The sequence below is a fragment of the Herpailurus yagouaroundi genome, unplaced genomic scaffold (genome assembly GCF_014898765.1).
Source record: "Herpailurus yagouaroundi ecotype Mexico unplaced genomic scaffold, PumYag 250, whole genome shotgun sequence".
Classification (NCBI taxonomy): domain Eukaryota; kingdom Metazoa; phylum Chordata; class Mammalia; order Carnivora; family Felidae; genus Herpailurus; species Herpailurus yagouaroundi.
Genome location: NW_024412467.1, coordinates 16,149,605 through 16,166,096, shown reverse-complemented (window position 1 = coordinate 16,166,096; position 16,492 = coordinate 16,149,605). Strand labels below are relative to the sequence as shown.

General features: G+C 37.4%; 1 protein-coding gene across 1 annotated transcript in view; it reads right to left on the bottom strand.

Annotated features, from left to right (window-relative positions):
• Window positions 1-16,492, bottom strand: part of LOC121020450 (uncharacterized) — a 328,749-nt gene that overhangs the window by 273,841 nt on the left and 38,416 nt on the right. The window contains exon 3 of the mRNA XM_040460498.1: window positions 11,485-11,647. The gene's annotated coding sequence lies outside the window, so the exon portion shown is untranslated. The remainder of the gene's footprint in view (window positions 1-11,484; window positions 11,648-16,492) is intronic.

Below are 16,492 nucleotides of genomic sequence, written 5' to 3'. Positions count from 1 at the left end.
TTTTTTTTTAATTTTTTTTCAACGTTTATTTATTTTTGGGACAGAGAGAGACAGAGGATGAACGGGAGAGGGGCAGAGAGAGAGGGAGACACAGAATCGGAAACAGGCTCCAGGCTCCGAGCCATCAGCCCAGAGCCTGACGCGGGGCTCGAACTCACGGACCACGAGATCGTGACCTGGCTGAAGTCGGATGCTTAACCGACTGCACCACCCAGGCGCCCCAAGTATCACATCTTTAAGCAAAGTCAAAGAATACATGCATAGAATATTATCTGAGTCACACAAAAAAGACTAATTAATAACCAAGAGATCACATGTATGTCTCTCTCTGATATTTGATCACTTTGAGCATCTTTCCTTTTCCTGAAGAAAAACCCATCTGTAGGACTTGAATGTATAGGTTAGATGAATTGCATCTTTGAGCTCAGAAAATATTTGACTATAATTCTGTGGTTCACAATCGCATTTTGTGGGTCCCTTCGCTTCTCTCTAAGAATGGTAAGTTATATATTATTATGTCACAAATTAGACGTCACACAGATTTAGGGTGAGCTGCCTGATTCTGATACGATCTTAGGTTCTTTCTTCAGAAGCTGAGTTATATTACACCTGGCCATATATATTCAAAACAATATATATTATTGTTGTCATTGTTGTAATTATTGTTGTAATATATGTTCAAAGACATTTTGCCATTTTTATTTTTCACTCCAAGACCAGTGAATGCCTTGATGCAAATAATGTTATAATTCGGAATGGGAATTAGCATCTAGGAAGCAAAATGAAGCAAGACAAAAAAGACAGGTCAAAATGAGGGGAAAAGAAATATAATACACAAGCAAATAAGAACCAAGATAAAGTTAATGAAAAACTAAATTTAAAACGCTTGCTCATGGATTGGAAAAACAAACACTGTTAAAGCGTCTATATCACCCAATGCAATCTGCACATTTAATGCAATCCTCATCAACACACCACCAGAATTTTTCACAGAACTAGAACAAACAAATCCTAAAATGTGTATGGAACCACAAAAGACCCTGAATAGCCAAAGCAATCCTGAAAAAGAAAAACAAAACTGGAGGCATCATGAATCCGGATTTCAAGCTATATTACAGAGGTATAGCCATTAAGACCGCATGAAACTGGCACAAAAACACATAGATCAATCGAACAGAATAGAAAACCCAGAAACGAACCCACAACTATATGGGCAACTCATCTTTGACAAAGCAGGAAAGAATATCCCATGGAAAAAAAGACAGTCTCTTCAACAAATGGTGTTGGAAAAACTGGATGGGAACCAGCAGAAGAATGAAATTGGACCACTTTCTTACACCATACACAAATATAAATTCAAAATGGATGAATGACCTAAATGTGAGATCGGAAACCACCAAAATCCTAGAGGAGAACACACGCAGCAACCTCTTTGACCTCGGCTGCAGCAACTTCTTACTAGACACATCACCAAAGGCAAGGGAAACAAAAGCAAACACAAACTATTGGGACTTCATCAAGACAAAAAGCTTCTGCACAGTGAAGGAAACACTGAACAAAACTAAAAGGCAGCCTACAGAATGGGAGAAGATGTTTGCAAACGGCATATCTGATAAAAGGTTAGTATCCAAAATCTGTAAAGGACTTATCAAATTCAACACCCAGAAAACAACCCGGTTAAGAAATGAGCAGAAGACATGAATAGGCACTTTGCCAAAGAAGACATCCAGATGGCCAACACACATGAAAAATTGCTCAACATCAGTCATCATCAGGGAAACACAAATCAAAACCATAATGAGATACCACTTCACACCTGTCAGAATGTCTAAAATTAACCACACAAGTAACAACAGGTGTTGGCGAGGACATGGAGGAAGGGGAACCCTCTTGCACTGCTGGTGGGGATGCCAATGGGTGCAGCCATTCTGGAGAACAGTATGGAGGTTCCTCAAAAAAAACTAAGAATAGACCCTACAATCTATCAATATCACTATTAGGTATTCACCCAAAGGATACAAAAATGCTTATTCGAAAGGGCACATGCACCTCAACGTTTACAGCAGCATTATCAACAATAGCCCAACTGTGGAGATAGCCCAAATGTCCATCAACTGATAGATGGGTAAAGAAGATATTGCCTGTGTGTGTGTGTGTGTGTATATGAATATTACTCATTCGTCAAAAAGAACAAAATCTTGCCATTTGCAATGACATGGGTGGAGCCAGAATGTGTTATGATAAATAAAATAAGTCAATCATAGAAAGACAAATACCATATGATTTTACTCATATATGGAATTTAAGAAACAAAACAGATGGCAAAAGGGGAAACGTGGTTGGGGGAAGAAAAGAAAGAAGCAAACCACAAGAGACTCCAAATGATAAAGAACAAACAGAGGGTTGGCGGAGGGAGGTGGGCGGGACATGGGCTAGAGGGGTGATGGGCATTAAGGAGGGCACTTGTTGCGATGAGCACTGGGTGTTGTATGTAAATGATGAATCACTGATTTCTACTCCTAAAAGCAATATTGCACTTTTGTATGTTAACAAAGTAATTTTTTTCTAAATCAATCAATAAATAAAAATTTAAAAAGCAAGTGGTCCAGATGCAAGTAGACTAAATAAAGATAGAAGTACAAATACCAAGAGTCTGAACAAATACAAATAAATTCACTCTATTTTTTAAATTGCAGTAATGATAGCCAAAGTAAGGAACATACTGTATTTTAAATACACATACACACACACGTGGACACATCCACACATCATGAAGCAGTAGAGAGATACTTGTTTTATAACTTTCTAGATCTGTGATCTTGGCCAAGTCCTTGACCTCTGTTCTGTTTCCATTTCCCCTGTTAAGTGGAAAAAACACAACACGGCAAATGGACTATTACCGTATGAATTAAGTGAGATAATGCTGATTGAGCCCTTCACATAGAGCAAGAAACACTGTAAATACAATAATTTTTAGATGTTATCATAAACTTAATTCAGAGCTATGATGAGGAAAAAAGAACACAATGGAGTAACCTATTAGTTATGCTAAAGACAGTTAAAGCACCACATCCCTACATCACAAGTATTTGGAAAAGTGGTAGTAATCATGCAAGGGAAACTGAGAAAATGATTCTAAATAACCCACAATGATTTACGTGATTAAAGTGATTCCTAATAGACACATTACATGAAATGGAAGGGACCTGAAATAAAATTAAAACCTATTTTTCCAAATTGAAAGACAGTTGCAATACTGTAAGAGATGGTCCAGAAATCCACCCAAGGACAATTCCAAAAGGAAGGCATCACCTTTTTGCCAATTTTTTAACCTAAAGGACAAAAATCTTATCAGTCGCGAATAAGAGGGAAAGCCTTAGGAATTCAAACATAAAAGTAACGTGGAATTTATTCGCTGAGAGCTTGAAAAGAAAGCCAAGAGAACTGAAGCTAAGGCCCCAAGAACAGTGACTGAGGAAGGACATCTCTGTAAGCACAGGGGCAACTCCTTCCTTCTAAGCCCGATGCGAGACAATGGAAAACAACAGCAAACCCGCAGCAGCAAAGATGAGTGGACATCTGAGGCTACTTGAAAATGCTTTAAGACAAATAAGAGATGTTTAGGACATTAACAAAAGGAAAGTTAATGATATAACTCTGATTTGTTAATGTTTATTTATTTTTGAGAGAGAGAGAAAGAGAGAGCAAGTGAGCGGGGGAGGGCCAGAGAGAGAGGGAGACACAGAATCCAAAGCAGGCTCCAGGCTCTGAGCTGTAGGCACAGAGCCCGGCGCGAGGCTTGAACCTGCAAACTGTGAGATCATGACCTGAGCCAAAGTCAGACGCTTAACCAACTGAGCCATCCAGGCGCCCTTAATGGTATAACTTTAAATGCTTATGTCAATCAGAGATTAACATAAATTGACAAAAACTGTGTGCTACATGCAACAGAGGACCAGAGCATTCCATAAATCACCTCGTGTCACATGCATTTGGCCCTACTCGTTTTTCATTCCATCCCATGACTCTTTTCCTTTTTTCCTTTTCCCAGTTTTCTTCTTGTCTTGACCGCGGTAAGCTCTCTTCCCACTCAAAGCCTTGAACTTGTTGATTCTTCCACTCTTCTCTCAGACCTTCCCATGCTTGACCCCTCTTTATCCAGACCTCAACTCAAGTTCACCTCTTATCAAGGTTGGTTTTGGTTACCCAAACTGAAGTGCCCTCTTCTCTTTTCTTTGGCTCATAGCACTTATTTGAACTTTCTTGCTAGTGTATTAATTTATTACTTTATCATTTTTACTTTATTATTATTTTTAAAGGCTTCTTTAGTGCAGTATTAGGTTCACAGCAAAAGTTAAGAGGAGAGTATAGAAAGTTCCCATAGACTCCCTGCCCCCACACATATACCGCCTCCCTCATTATCAGCACCCCCCACCAGAATGGGACATTTGTTCCCATTGATAAATCTACATTGATACCCTGTGGCATAACATCTGATTCTACCGGTGCTTTCAATTAATGAGATAAACATTTGTTAAGAATCTATTATAGGTTAGGCACTCTGTTAAAGATACAGGGGTGAATAATAATTTGTCTCCATCTTCAGAGTTTTTAAGCAAACACATTATTGCTAAAATCATGCTTTCAAAATAAGGAACCCAGTAGTGGAACCAAAGTGAAATTTACCAACTTTGGAGAGTGCTTCAGAGAGGCTTTATAGAGAGGGAGATCTTTCAATCCAGATACTAGATTTCACATGTGGATATAGATGTGTGATTTTGTGTGGAATTTCAAGTTCACTTACTTGCTAATATTTATTGCAAATATATATATATATATATATATACATATATATATATATATATAACAGGTGTATTAAAATACACAAACATTTTTAAATGTTTTTAAAAATAAAATTAATTTTTGACCTAAGGGGAAATGAAGAATTTAATATCCACTATAAAAGTGACATAAGTAAAACATTTAGTAAAAGATGACAATAAAAAAAATTTAAATGAAAAAATTTAAATAAATTTAAAGAAAATAAATTTAAATTTAAATGAAGGATAATAAACTTAAATGTAAACAGATTGAAATCTCCCAAAAAGATGGGTAGAGATGATTGAGCTCAGTTAGGAATCTGACTATATTAGAAATTTGAAGAAAGAATTTTGGACAAGAAATCCTAGGAAAAGGAAAAAATAGAGAATATTCAATATTAAAATATTTGTTTCTATTATAAACTCCAATGGCATTTGGAAGTTTAAAACACCTAACACACACAGAAACTAAATTATTCTATCTTTGGTAAGCAGAATCCAAAAATGGCACCAAAAATTCCCCACTCCCTTGTGTGAGAGACCTGTGACCCTAATGAGTCCTCACTTTTACAGATAGGTTAAGTTATATGGCAAGGGATAAGGGATCTGCAGGTCATTACAGTCCCTAACCAGCTGAGTTAATGAAAATCCAAAAGGAGATTATCCTGGGTTGGACGAACATAATCATGTCGGCTTTAAAAGACAGTCTAGAGGTGTTACAGGAGAAATCAGAAAGAGCTGAGCAGAAGAAGATATTCTCCCATTGGCCTTGATGAAGCAAACTTCCATGTTGTAGAGAGGGCCCTGTGGCAGGGAACAGCCAATGACCTCCAGGAGCCGAGTGCCTCAATGTAACAACCACAAGGGATCACTGGTCTGCCCACGACCAGTGAACTTGGAAGAGGATACTGAGCCTCTGATGAGATCGCAGCCCCAGTGAACACCTTGAGTGCATTCTTTTGGGATGTTGAGTAGAGAATCCAGGTATTCATGCCCAGACTCCTGACCCACAGAAACCATGAGATATTAAGTGTGAGTTGCCTTACTGCACTCTACCTGTGGTAATTTGTTACACAAGAATAGAAAACGAAAGCACTATCTTTAACACAAGGAGGCTTATTTCTGTTTCCTGATTTTATCTTTACTAATCTGCTTACAACGACACTTCCTCTTATGTGTTCTTAGCATAAATGATCATTTTCTGACTTTAATTGATTAGTATAGAGATTAATATCACGTGAACTAGAGAGATAACATTATTAAGTCACATGAAGCATGCTCAAAGGTAGCCTCCCAAAAACTCCTACTGCAGAGCTCAGGCAACTTGCTTTTAGCTGGGACTCATTCTGAGTCCACCAGTCAATAAAGGCCTTTGCTCCTCACAAAATCCCTTACAAAGACCCCTTGAATTACGAAGGTGGAAGTTATGAAAGAAAGAGAAATATATATGGCTAAACCTTACAGACATTCCATTAGCCTAAAAAATCAGAACTATGAACTTGGTAGCTTCCTCTGAACTCCTTTTAGAGTCTTAAAGCCAGCTACCCACAGGATCCACACACCTGACCAAAAGACTACTTGGTTGAACTACTTGGTTCTCCAAATACAGTACTTTGTACTGTGAGTCAAAGCTTCTTAAGGATTTCACTGACACATTCTCCGTCTTTTGATTTTACATGTGTCACTTGGGCTCAGTGGGTAACTGGATAATCTGTTTCTCATTTTTAAAAGAAGTATAATATTTATCAAAGCATCTAAAATATTTACGAGGCAGAAAAGAACTCAAGAGATCTTTTCTAGTCTCTGGTCTTCAGAGGACTGCAGGTAAACCATCACAGAGTGTAGATACTCATCGTCTTTCAAGAAATTTCCACTAAAGAAGACAAAACACAGCTCCATAGAAACCCTGTGTCACAGAATTTACCATCTAACACTCAATTCTGTATAAACTAGTTTCTCAACATTGGCACTACTGATATTGAAAGCTGAATAATTCAGGGGCACCTGGGTGGTTCAATCGGTTAAGTGCCCAACTTCTGCTCAGGTCATGATCTCACAGCTCATGAGTTCAAGCCCCACGTTGGACTCTGAGATGACAGCTAGGAGCCTGGAACCCTTCAGTTTCTGTGTCTCCCTCTCTCTCTCTCTCTGCCTCTCCTCTCTCTCTCTCTCTCTCTCTCTCTCAAAAATAAACATTTTTTTTAATTTAAAAAAAAGGAAAATAAAGCTAAATAATTCTTTGTTAGGGGAGCAACCTGTACATTATAGGGTGTTTTGCTACATCCTTGACCTCTAGATGACAGTAGTAACCCCCTTCCCCAGTGATGACAACCAAAAATAACCCAGACATTGCCAAGTGTCCTCTTGGAAAGTAGCCTCCGTCGAGAACTATTGGTAAAAACTCACCAATTTGGTGGCCGAGTCCCTGCATGTACTTGAAGTCATGAGTGACAACCATTTCTATATCTATAGCAATACCCAGCTGCTTTCTAGGATTGTGCTTCTCAGGACGGTAGCCACTAGCCCCGTGTAGCTATCGGCACTTGACACATGGCTAATCTGAACTGAGATGTGTTGGGAGTGTGAAACAAATACGAAACTCCAAAGACTCTGATAGAACAAAAATTGCTAGGCATCTCACTAAAAATTTTACGTTGATTACATGTTGACATGAACATATTTTGGATATATTAGGTTAAATAAAATATATCATTATAATCCAGTCCAATTTTCTTTCCACTTTTTTAACGTGGCTCGGAGGGAATTCGAAGTTACAGCTACGGCTTGCGTTATATTTCTGTTGGTCTGTGCTGTTCCAGGAAGCCAAAGCGCTTGGCGTGTGAAGTACTTTTGTTCCTCATCAAGCCACCAGTATTTAAAGAATGTCCACTGTGTGTGCCTAGGATTGCATTAGTTGCTTTTGGCTACATCTATCTGAGTTAAGTTCATTTACGTGAAGTGGTGTCATTTCGTCTTATAGGTAGAAAAGGAGGAGCTCCGGAGATAAATCACCTAAAACCACTCTTCCAATTGCAATGTCAGAACCGATTAAATACAACCTATCGCTCCTGATCCCCAAATAGTTTTTAGTCACAAGATATATATGTCCCTTAACAGGACAGTGTGTTTCTTCTATAATTATTGTAGAGATAAAAATCAGATTCCAAAGAAAACACTTTCCAGACACCTTTTAAGACAATAAAGCCAGCGTTTGTTTGAAGGGAAAACAGAAACAAATGGGGGCCTCAAAAGGCATTACTTTGTATAATAATTTAATTAATAGCATGTTGAGAAAAGAAAAACATTTTCCTTTATGTTCTCCGTCACTTTCGATTTCCTTTTGTGGACACTCCTGCAATCTGTTGGGTTTGACACAAGTCCCTGGCTTTTCTCTGCGTGTTTGATTTGCATAATGGGCCAGGATGCCTCATGGGCACTCGCTTAAGATCAACTGAGTTAATTTGCTTTCTTAACTCAGGTTTAAGTGTTTCATGGGCACTAAAGTCGAGATCAACTGAGTTAATTTGCCGGCTTAACTCAGAAAATTAGAATCACCGTTGCCTCAATTTCTTTTAAGCATAATTGTAATCACGGTCACTTGGCAAAGGAAGAGGTCCAAAATGTGTGCCTACTCTTTCCCGGCTAGACGCAGAACAAAACACACGGGACAGGAAAGCCCCACAAATGTTTTACCTGTGAACAAGAATGATAAAACTAGTAAATTATGTTGGAGCAGTCATGGTCCAACATTTTCCTAATCAAATGAGCATAATCTGCGAAAAGACTTACCATTTTTTATAGGAGGTCACTATTATAGCCCTTCACAGCACACAGAGCCTCTGAGAAATGCTGCGTGCCTTTGAAAAATTGAAGACAATTCCCCGAGACAAGAAAAATGCAACTGAGATCAGCGGGAAGCAAGACAGCATGGGAGGGCTCATTTTAGAAGAAGGGAGGAGTTTGGGAGAAGCTTCCTAGGACACTTGAATGTGGCATCTCTAAGAGAGACATTGTGCCATCGTCCAGAGCATGCAATTTAAGTAGAAAACAAGACTGCCAGCATGGGTATATATTTACTTATTTATGCTTATTTATTTATCCATTTGTTCTCTCTCTCTCTCTCTCTCTCTCTCTGTATATATATATATATGTGTGTGTGTGTGTGTGTGTGTGTGTGTGTGTGTGTGTGTATCAGGCACTGTGTTAAATGCCCTGGATTTCCTGGTAAAAGGAAGAGACAAGTGGGCAGCAACTGGCAACCGTCAACACCAGACAATTATTCTCTTAAAAAATTTTTAGGGGCGCCTGGGTGGCGCAATCGGTTAAGCGTCTGACTTCAGCCAGGTCACGATCTCGCGGTCCGGGAGTTCGAGCCCCGCGTCGGGCTCTGGGCTGATGGCTCAGAGCCTGGAGCCTGTTTCCGATTCTGTGTCTCCCTCTCTCTCTGCCCCTCCCCCGTTCATGCTCTGTCTCTCTCTGTCCCAAAAATAAATAAACGTTGAAAAAAAATTAAAAAAAAATTATTTTTAAACTTGAATTTGAGCATCTACAAATGGAAATGCTGAGCTATCTATCAGGGCATTATGGTGCAAGTTTTTCCAAATGTCCCTTCACGCTAAAAGAATTATTATGTCCAGCTCCTTGCACTCCAAGTACCAATGATCTAATTCCTATGCCATTCATGTATGCATTCATTCAATAATTCTTTAATTCGATTTGTTTTCCTGAAGATGGTTAAGGCAGTCAGTGTGTCTTCCTCTTTGGTTTTTATACAAAATTCATTAGTAGGAGGCCATCTGTAGGAATTAATAAAAACTCCTTCTTGCTTTTAATATATCAATTGGATGAATCACATTAATTCATAAATTTGATCTTTTTCACAGTACATTTATGAAAACATATGAGAACTTGATGAATTGTGCCTACTTGAAATTGAATGGTTTATATCAACTCATAAACTTAATTGTTTTTAACATCACACACTCATAGAAACATATGAGAACTTGATGGCATATTTCTAGTTGAAATTCCTAGGGTGTGTATCAGCTTATGTTATGTGTTTTCCGTCAGGAAAGCATCTGACCAAAGTCAGATGATAAGTCAGTGAGTCTATTCCTATCCATCAGATATCTCAGCTTTGCAAACTCGAACAAAAGAGTTTCTTCCACACTTCCTCACAGTGCTGACTTCTCTTTATTCCAATATCCGCCAAACCATTTAAAATTCCATAAATGTTCAAAGAAGCATGTACCCCAAATTAGAAACACTATTCCAGTTTCATTTCTCTAGCAGGCATTTATGGAAGCCAGATTTTACTGTTGTGGTGTTTGTAATTGAGAGTTAGTAATAAGCAATGAAACAACACCAAGTCAAATAAGTCCAAGGTAAGATTTGATCTGCAGGCACAGTGCTTCTTAGAAGTGGGTTCTAGTGAGAAATGTGACTCATGCCAATAAAATTAACTCCAGAATTCAGTGCTCAAGGCTCTACTGCGCTAAAATTCCATTTATTGCAAATTGTGCTATTTCCAATTTCTTTTAGTAATAAAATGCATGAATAGCCCAAAAATAAAGGCTATAAAGAATCAACAATGCCAAGAGCTTTTCATCAGAAGCTCTTGTAGAACGGAGGGACTAGAGCTCTCTGATCCTGTTCTCTCTTCCCTTGGGCGATACTCCACAATAACTCACTAATCATTAATAATTCCTTTGCCCATTTATTTCAATGAACACATAAATCAACTATTTACTCTAGGATGAGACATGGGAAACTATTTGAAGCCAAAATTCGTTTGGGCATCAACAGTATGTAAATTACATCGTCTTCTGTTTGAACTCTAAGTAAGTGAAGGCAAGGAGGGAAGAAAGAATAAGACTGAATGGTAGGTAATTTGCTCTGTGTCTTTGCTTGTCTAACGCCATCCTTCTAGGTGGGTTCCATACTGTGTTGATAACACAAAAGAAAGTGATACCTACTGATTTTGATGAGGTTGAGTGGCATGGCATGCTATGCGAGAGCAGTTTCTGTATTTGCCTTTCTTCATTACGCTCTCCCTTTACTTAGGCTGTTCAGTAATTCATAGATTATTTAGATTATTTAATAGACAGAGACAGTAGATGCTGTTTTACTTCCTCAACACTACACTGAACCAACCTAAAAGTATGACATTTGGTAAACAAAAGAATGTAACGATTACTTAAGCTTCAGAGTCTCACGATCACCATGGCTTTCTCAAAAAAAAAAAAAAAAAAAAAAGGTTATTAGAAAGAAGGCAAGATGCCACTGATAATAAAACAGGCCATATAACACCATATAATCTAAAATATTTAAGGAGAATGACTACTTGTCCCTTCATAACAAACCTAATGATTAAATGACTGGTTTCCTGCATACAGAATTGCAAAATCGAGATTTTTTTTCAACTTCAATGCAGTGTTAGTGCTACTTGCTGATCTCGGTGGCTTGTAAAATGCCATCTTCAACAAGATCTAACATAGTATAATCCTTTCTGAAAACCCCAGGGGAATTAGGTAATATAAGCAATTCAGAAAAGTGTCAAAGTTTAATTTCTTCTACCCCTAGGCAGGTTCAAAAACGATTCTTAAAAATTCCTCACCGTCACCAAAGTTTAATTTATGACTGAAGAGTTGTAGAAAAATCCTACCTGTCTCCCAGTTCCAGGCAGAGTTTTCGTTTTGAAACTGTATCCCTATCTTTACTGTGGTTTCCATAGTGACAATTGGGTTTGAGTTTCATCCTGAGATGGTGTTTTCAATAGAAGCGGAAGTAGCTTCACTGTGGCAATGCACTTCAAGCCTGATAGGGTCCTGTGACATGAAAGAAATAGATGATCTTTGAAAATTATGTCCCTAATTATACCTTGCTGGAAATGAAAACAGGTATGACTTAGGGAAAAAAAGTTTAGAATACATTTGAATATAAGTTATGTTTCTCTTGAAGGAATAAACCCTCCTTTCCGCCCAAATTATATATATATATATGTCTATAGACATTATATATGTATACGTATACATGTATATACATGTATATATATGTATACGTATACATATATAATGTCTATAGATATATAAATATATATGTCTATAGACATATATATGTATACATATATGTATACTTATATGTCTATATATAATTTATATATGTATATGTATACATATATATGTCTATAGACATATATGTATACATATACATATATAAATTATATATAAATATTATATAAATATATATATATGCATATACATGAGGTAGTATTTTAGACATATGTCTATATATATATTTATATATACATATTTATATATGTATATGTATATATATAGACATATATATTTATATATACATATTTATATATGTATATGTATACATATATATATGTCTATAGACATATATATGTCTATACATATTTATATATGTATATGTATACATATATGTCTATAGACATGTATATGTATACATATACATATATAAATTATATATATAAATATTATATAAATATATATATATGCATACACATGAGGTAGTATTTTAGAAACAAAAGGTTGGGAGATGTCTTCAAGATTATCTAATCTGCTGTTGACAAATACACAGTTCAGCAAAGAGAATGTTAAGGAAAAAAAAGAACACTTCTTGCTTCCTGGGAATATGCACTACAGAAACATCAACACTACCTACATGAGAAATAAGCAGAGACAGGCATCAAGGAGGAGAATTTTTTTTTTCTCAGTTCCAACACATTGGAGATAAAAATTAATAGGCAAAGTGTATCAAAAAAACAGATGCTCTGCTGAAAAGCCCTTCAGGCAGAATTGCGTCAGCTGGCTTTCTCCGGTGAGGCAGGACTTTACCGACTCACAGAATAATTGCTACATACTCCAGTCAAAGCATTTTACTGTACCTGGCTTTATGCTCAAGCAACCATCCATTGATGGGGATAGGGAGTCCGTGGGGGCTGGAGTGACAGCCAGAAGATGCATGTGATTTTAGATTATGTTGCTTTTCATTTGAAAAGTGCTATCTCTCGACTTCCTAAATGATTAGAAGGCTCAGTAATTGTTTACCTCATTTTTTAATCTAAGCAAAGCGGTAACAAGCATTATTTGCGCATCTTAGGACTCAAAGAAAAGGTTCACACCTTCACACTTTTAAATATATAATAGGTGGATATGTCAGTAAAACACACATACACACACACACACACACACGCACGCAGAAGCGACCAGAACGTTGTAGGTAAAAAGAAAATAGATATGATTAAAATTATCTGCATGTAAAGAGAACGTACGATGAAATTAACAAGGCAAAAGAATGCAAGGATGTTATGGAAATTATTTTAACCTAAAAATGACATATTCTTCGTGCCTATCACCTTATAGCAGCATTGCCTGGCAGTGTTTCTCAAAGTGTGGCCCTTGGACTAGCAAAGCCAACATCACATGAGACCCTGTTGTAAGTGTGAATTCTCAGTCTCCACCCAAGACTCCCTGGATGAGAAACTCTGGGACCAGCGATCTGTGTCATAACAGATCCTATAGGTGAGGCCCTTGCCTGCTAAATTTGAGAAACTTTGGCCCTAGTACAGTTCTCAAATCCTGGGTGTGCCATAAAGATCACTAGATGCACATTAATAACTCTGATTCAATGAGACTTGCTCCCCAGAAATTTTAACTCAAAAGATATTTTTAATTCTACTCTTGATGATTTTGATGCAGCTGGACATCTGACTACAATTTGCAAATACTGGGTTAATGCTTTGGAGTGTGGTAGTTCCCGTTAAAAGCACAGTATGACCATTTCTTGTCTTTAGGCAAGTCACCCTGAGTCCATTTTCTCATCTATAAATAATATTGCCTATCTCAAATGATGGTAGTGAGGTTTAAGTGAAATAAAGTATAAAATTTGCACAGCAGAGTGCCCAATACAAGTTAAGTGCTTAAGAAGTGATCATCTAAGATGGCTTATCACTTTCCATATTGCTGGGAATTTATTTAAAAATTTTTTTTAATGTTTACTTATTTTTGAGACAGAGAGAAAGCATGAACAGGGGAGGGTCAGAGAGAGAGAGCGGGAAACACAGAATCTGAAACAGGCTCCAGGCTCTGAGCTGTCAGCACAGAACCCGACGCGGGGCTCGAACTCATGGACCGCGAGATCATGACCTGAGCCGAAGTCGGACGCTTACCCGACTGAGCCAACTGGGAATTTATTTTAAATGTCTAATATTATCAATAGTGTCTAACTTAATCCAACATTAAAACACGCCAACTTATGCAGACATCTTTGGTCTTCCATGAAATTCAAAAACAAAACCGATTCAATAGACATCTACCAAGGAACAAGAACTTGACTCCGTCTCAGAAAAACATACAGGTTTCTATTTTTGTGTGACTATTATAAAATATTTATTTCAAATAAAACAAAACAGGGTAGTAGGTAATAGCAGAAACTCTGGTTCTAGACTTCCTAAATTCAGACCCTGGTTCTGTTACTCTTTGGCAGTATGGCCTTGATTTAATCCCAGGGACCTCAGTTTTGTCATGAGTAAAATGAGGATAATAAAAATTTCTTACCTCATAACATTGTGGGGAGGATCAGATGAGTTAATATGTGCAGTGGATTCTGAACAGCACTAACTATAAACCTTCCACAAATGTTCTTATTATTTAACTAGAAAACCACTGAAATGAGTTCTCTATGTATTGAGTATGATACATTTGAAACCAAATTTAAATGTTTTATTTATTTATTTATTTATTTTTGAGACAGAGAGAGACAGAGCATGAGCAGGGGAGGGGCGGAGAGAGAGGGGAGACACAGAATCCGAGGCCGGCTCCGGGCTACGATGTCAGCACAGAGCCTGACGCGGGGCTCGAACTCATGGAGCGTGAGATCATACCCTGAGCCGAAGTTGGACGCTCAACCGACTGAGCCACCCGGGTGCCCCTTTTTGGAACCAAATTTAAACCTGAACTTTTGTCTCAATGATTAAATAGAAATTAGCAATGCTGTAATTCTGAATAAAAGTAGATTTTTAAATTTACATTATTAATACTGAGTACAGAGGTTCAAAATGAGAGCAGCTTCTTGTTTGCCTTGAGAATGAAGATTTGAGCAAAGCCTCGGGTCAAGGGAACTATAATGTTATTGCTTTATCTACTGTTGGGTACTCAAGAGTGATTGGAGTCCCGTTAGCAGATCTGAATAAAGTGTAAAAGCAATTCCTCTCTAAATATATGAGAAACCATCCTGATGACCTAGTTTTTAATTAAAATTTTATTAGATATGTAAACTCTTGGAGAATCAAAGGCACAGTTTAACAACTGAAATAAGTCTCTATTTGATATATTTAAGATAGCTGAAATTTACTGAAATATTCTGACAGTATGCCAACATTAGTGGAAAACAATTTGTAAGAAAAGCAGATAAAGAGAATTGGCCATTATCATGCACTTGCTGAAAACACTATATAAGAACCCACACAACTTAGAAAAAGTTAACCTCACTGTAGTCCAGAAACCCACACATTTTTGAAGGCCTGGCTTGCCTTCAAATACTTCAGACTGCAAAGTCAACATGGTAAATTCTTTCCACGTTTAATTCATTAAAAAAAAGATCCATATTATTCTTGAATTTGTTTCTGATCTTAAAGAAGATATCTGCTTAACCTTAAGAAGCTTAGTTCTTTGGGGTTCTTTCTAGAATCAAACAAAACTCTTGCATCATATGCTTTCGGATACACACGAAGCAATACTATCCCAACACCCACTTCCCCCAAAACTCAAAGTCACATTTCATTTCTTTTTGTAATTGATAGCCTTAGAAAAGATAAGATACAAGCAAAGCCTTTCTCTCACCTTTTGCTGAGAACATTGCAGTCATATCGTTACTTAGGTCTTAATTACTCCGGTCTTAAAATAGGTATATTATGGCCTTTATTGCATGATACAGATTTAGAAAATGCAGCCCATCAACACTAGATAGCCCACAAGCATCCTACAGCAGATTCAAAATGAAAGTTAAAAAAAAAAAAAAAAATGCAAGGAGGCACCAGGAGGTTTTTATCGACTGGTGAAGTTAAAAAGTTAAAAATAAATATTTGCCTAAGGTCATTTTTCGCTTTTATGGAAGGGTTAGGATAGAACAGGTTAGGATTGGGGACAATAAGAGTATAGATGGAGTCTAGGATAATCCTAGGCAAAATTTCAAAATAATTAAATATCCAATTCCCTTCTTTGGGTTGAGCGATAAGAGACTGACATTTTTGTGGGTCAAAAAGAGCGAATACGGCAATTTTATAGGATTCAACCTTGATCTTTCTGGTGCTCTTTCTCTCCCGGCCCCAGGTGCCAACCGCCTTTCTATGGTCCAGACCCCGAGAGCCCAGCTGCATGAAATCACACTGGTTTGCTCCCCTTCAAATCCTTCATACTCCAAAATCAGCTTTCACCCACTCCAAGTGAAATCTTATGTAGAGGAGTTCAGATAAAGTAAAGGAATTTAGTCCATGAGGGAAATACTTAGGGATAGATGGGCCTTCCAGGACTACTTACGCCAAAACCGTACACACAGCCAAACTCTTTACCCCACATACCTATAAAAAGAAAAGAAAAGAATGAAATGAAATGAAATGAAATGAAATGAAATGAAATGAAATGAAA